This window comes from Lonchura striata, chromosome 29 (genome assembly GCF_050655825.1).
Source record: "Lonchura striata isolate lonStrDom1 chromosome 29, ASM5065582v1, whole genome shotgun sequence".
NCBI lineage: Eukaryota > Metazoa > Chordata > Aves > Passeriformes > Estrildidae > Lonchura > Lonchura striata.
Genome location: NC_140731.1, coordinates 5,007,743 through 5,012,138, shown reverse-complemented (window position 1 = coordinate 5,012,138; position 4,396 = coordinate 5,007,743). Strand labels below are relative to the sequence as shown.

The 4,396-nt window shown below is 38.7% G+C and overlaps 1 long non-coding RNA gene across 1 annotated transcript; it reads left to right on the top strand.

The window, feature by feature from the left end:
* Nucleotides 1-292: 292 nt before the first annotated feature.
* Nucleotides 293-1,494, top strand: LOC144247563 (uncharacterized). The gene is made up of 2 exons (XR_014950368.1): nt 293-421; nt 530-1,494. It is a non-coding gene; the product is annotated as an uncharacterized LOC144247563 (long non-coding RNA).
* Nucleotides 1,495-4,396: the final 2,902 nt, after the last annotated feature.

Sequence of the window (4,396 nt, the reverse complement as noted above, 5' to 3'; positions counted from 1 at the left end):
ACTTAGAAGTGTCTTTGCCTTTTTTTTTTTTTTTTTTGTGAAAGAGAAATTTATGTTTCTGACTTTTTTTCCCCCCTGCTTATAAATTACATTATATGGGAAAAGTAAATGAGTAGTCATATTGCTCTCAAATGGAAAATATTTCATGTTCTATGATGGAGTCATCAAATCTAAAGATGTAACCTTTCTGCTAACCTAGCTGTTGTGGTTTGACACGGAAAGATAATTTTTTCCGGAAGGAAGAGGTCAATTTAGATATTGACCAATTGAAAGTAGACACGCCTCTGAGAACACAGAGGGGTTGAAAGCAGAATTCCCAGGGGAACTCGCTCTCTTTGGTTCCGGTCAGCGTGCAGTGAAGACCTTCCCCTGCCCAGCCACGAGCTGGGTGGGGGAGGGGAAGCCCCATGGCCTGAGAAAGGTAGGCCGAAAGCCCGAAGGGTGGTGAAAGGACTGGAACCGGGCTGGCCCCTGCAGATGGAAGGGTGGAAGAAATCTGGGATGTCTCCATTTCCCCCCCCCCGCCCAGAGTTCCTCTCCCGAGAGGGAGAGAGAAAGCCGCAAGGAAGGAGGAGCGGGGGGAGCTGCTGCAAGGTGCCCAGTTGTGTGGGAGTTGCTGGATGTCCGGGCATCGAGCCATCCTGGGAGTTCGGACTTTTAACCCTTCCTTGAGAAATGAAAGCTTTGTGAATTTTCCTTTCCCCTCCTCAGTTTGAAAGAGAGGAAGAGGGACACCTTGGACCCTGGGATGGGATGTTGGAAGGAGGAATTCTGGATGGGAGGGGGACAAGGAGTGGCTTTTGGCTGGACTTTTCCGTGTTAGCCACAACCTGAACCAATCTTCTCCTTCAAGAGGGACTGTGTTTTGGGAGGATGCCAGTGAGTCAAGAGACCTGCTTCAGCTGAGAAAAAGACAAAAGTGGAGTGAACAGAGAAAAGGTTAGGGGGTTTGTGGTGGCGCCCCCTTGCCCTGGAAAGGAAAGAGAAGAGAAGAAGATCTCTGTTCTTGAGCCCTCGGCCCCAGGGGAAAATGGGGGGGACTGTGGTCCCAAACAATGAAAAACTGAACCGTTGTTTTCTCCCCTCTTGGCAGGGCATCCTTGAAAGGAAAAATCCTAAAGGCAGTGACCATCCATGCATTGTGGTGAGAGCACTGTGCATGGAAAGGAGAAGGGTCACCATGGCAAACTTTTTCTCCGGGCGGTGCCATGTGTGACATGGAAACACAGGATGTGGAGCTGTGTTTCTTGGGGGGTCTGTGGCACAGGAGAGACTCTGTTCCCCCGATGGACTGAGTATCGGTTGTTTGGAGGGTGGAAACCTGATTGGGGTCCAGATTGTGTCTCACTGTGGTTTGTTGGAGTTGGGTGGTGGGGGGGGAGGAATGTTTTGCAAGGTTTTCATTTGGATCTTTGTGTGTTTTTTTTTTCCCTTCTTTAGTTTTCTCTTTTCTTTTGTAGTGGTAGTTTAATAAAGTTTTTTTCCTGTTATTAAGCTTGGGCCTGCTTTGCTCTATTCTAGATTCCACTTCACAGCATTCAAGGTAGGGATCACATTTTCATGGGGGCACTGGCATTGTGCCAGTGTCAAACCATGACACTAGCTTTCAATGATAATCATCTGACATACAGGTGAATCACACTGTCTTAAAATAGAATTAATGAGAATTTTCCATTGAGGGTGCAATCTACTACATTATTAAAGAGCATCTGTGTTTTTTCAATTATGATAATTTCACTGTTTTAAATAGTGTCTTATATTTCCTGATGGGAATGTAACTATACCCAGCATATGCTTATTAAGCCGCTTAGCAAACATAGTTGTATTAATGAAATCCAAGGTGTGTGGTTTCCTCCCGAATTCTCAAAACCTGGAATATATAAATTCCAAGCACAGGAACAAAATCCTAGATACAGTGCACAATATTCACCACAAGTCATGTCCAACTACTTGGAAGTCTACATGAGTGTTTTTCATCCTGTATTTCACAGCATGCCTTCAAGGGATTCACAAACAGTAGCCAAGGAGGAGTGTATATGTATATATAAAGTTTTGTCTGTGTATGTGAAATTTTCAAAGGCCTCTAGATAGTCATTAAAATTGTTACAAAACTATGTATCTTTTGATTTGCAGTTATATTTACTAGAGGTGAGCAGTAGTTATTCTACTATTTTCAGGGTTAAATGGTTTCCCCTGACTCAGAAGAATTTGAAAAGTTCCTCAATACTTTGAAAGGCAGTGGTGGTTTAGAAAAAAAGTTAAGGGATGTGTCCCAGGAAACCTGGGCCTATGACAAAGTCTCTTTTCTAGTTGTACTCGTGGGACAGAAACCTATCTGTGTCTTACAAATGGCATCTGGAGCTCAGTTGACTTGGAGACTGAAAAGGAGGATGTAGTCTCTGGAGTAAAGGAAATAACCCATCTGTTTATTGTGATACTTAGAGGTTGTGAAAAAGATCTGCTTAGTAAAATTTGAAAATGAAGAAAGGTGATTTATTTTCTAGTTGTCATCCTATTACTGATGGTATTTAAATGGATCCTGACAGTTTATTATAGAAGTGTATTCATATCATTGATGCCTGGGACTAAAAATATTAGGGCAAAGCAAACTACATTGTTTGTAGTGTTTGCTTCTTTGTTTGTTTGTTTGACATGCATTCCTAAATAGTGCAAATTCTCTTTCAAGTACCCTGTAGAGTGGTTATTAAAAACAAAATAAATTGTAACACTCAAGGAAGGAAGGAAGCTGAAATAAAGAATCACAGCCATATGTGAAAATCTAGGCAGTTATTCTGTATTTCTTTGTGGAACCATATTGCTTTGAAAATGTATACCCTAAATTATAGTAAAGAATAAACATAGTGATTTTATTTTTCAAATATCTTACCAGAAAAATTGAAGTGCCTCAGCTACTATTACATGGTCTGGACATCTTAACATCTTACTTGATGAAGCAATGTTCATTTCTTAGATAACTTGTGCAATTGAGAAGACCTGCAGGACCCAAAAATTTTATTAAGTAAAGTTCTAATTGCAAGAAGACTCAAAGTTTTGTCTTTTTTTTCATGTCTTCAGAGGTACAAACCATGCTTTTTCTTGATATGCATGGTTCAGTATTAAATTCTATGAGAAGACAATTAACTTTAGAGATAAACAATTCACTTCAGATTTATGGGTATGATAAGAAATGTTAAAGTGGCTGCTGAGGCCAAACGAGTGAAAGAAGGTGTTCTATTTAATGAAGAGCCACAGGGTCCTATCACAGAAGTCTGTATCATGAAAGGTGTTAAAATAGTCCCTCTGACCTTCAATGAAACTGGAATATTAATTTCACTTTCAAGAATACACTAAATATTATCCCTTTCATCCTGAGCTTCATAAAACTAAATATTACTTCATAATAAATATCAAAATATTTTTAATTTTGTTAGATATATTTAATCAGTATATAAGTGGATTTTAGTTTCTACTGAAACACTGAGTAGTCAAAGCATAGTATGACAGCTATTTATTTAACATAAAACTATTTCATGACATTCACTAGATTACAGGGGATGTACTCACAGATATGACACGATTTTTTTTCAAAATCTTCTGGGTTTGTTTATTAAAAAAAAGATTCTGTATATAATATCTCAGTTCTTGCTATTTTCATTTAATGTCAATTCAAGGAAATAATTTTGAGTTCCTGTGTATGATAGAAACCAAACTTTACCAGACCTCCCTCATTATTGACTCAGACTAGTACATTCATCACAGAGCATCAAGAAGTTTCCTTTAAATAAAAAATCCAAACTCTACTGCTGTGGTGTGGGTAGTTTTTTGATAACGTTAAACATTTACACCATATAGGGAAAATATGATATGATGAAGAAGCCTTTCCAGTCTATTGAATAAGACGTTGTGTATAGTTTTAGGCCATATTTTTCTCTGCTTTAATTAATTCAAAATAATGACATGTAAGTCACCCTAACATAAAAGTGAATGAAGATGAATGTAGACTTTTTCTTGTGATACACTTTAAATAACTTCATAGTCTTCTGTTGGGGCTATTTCTGTTGTTCACTGTTCATTTGAACAAGGTTATCAAGCAGCTTTGAAATGTATAGCTGACTGTATGCAAATTTAAAAAATACATTGTGGGAATATGACCCCTGTTGAGTAAACAAGTTACTCTTTGTCCTCTTAAAAAGGAAAAAAACCCAGAAGTTTCTCTCCTCAATTTGATTAAAAGACACCTCATAGGACCTACTGGACTTCACCTCAAACTTAAGGACATATAATTGGACAAGAGCCAAAAAGCCCCACCTAATTAATTCCCTAGAAAAGAGGAGAACAAAAGAAGTAAATCACTTTTGTGAAGGGGTTTAGCAGGAGCAAGAACCTCTTGCCTTGA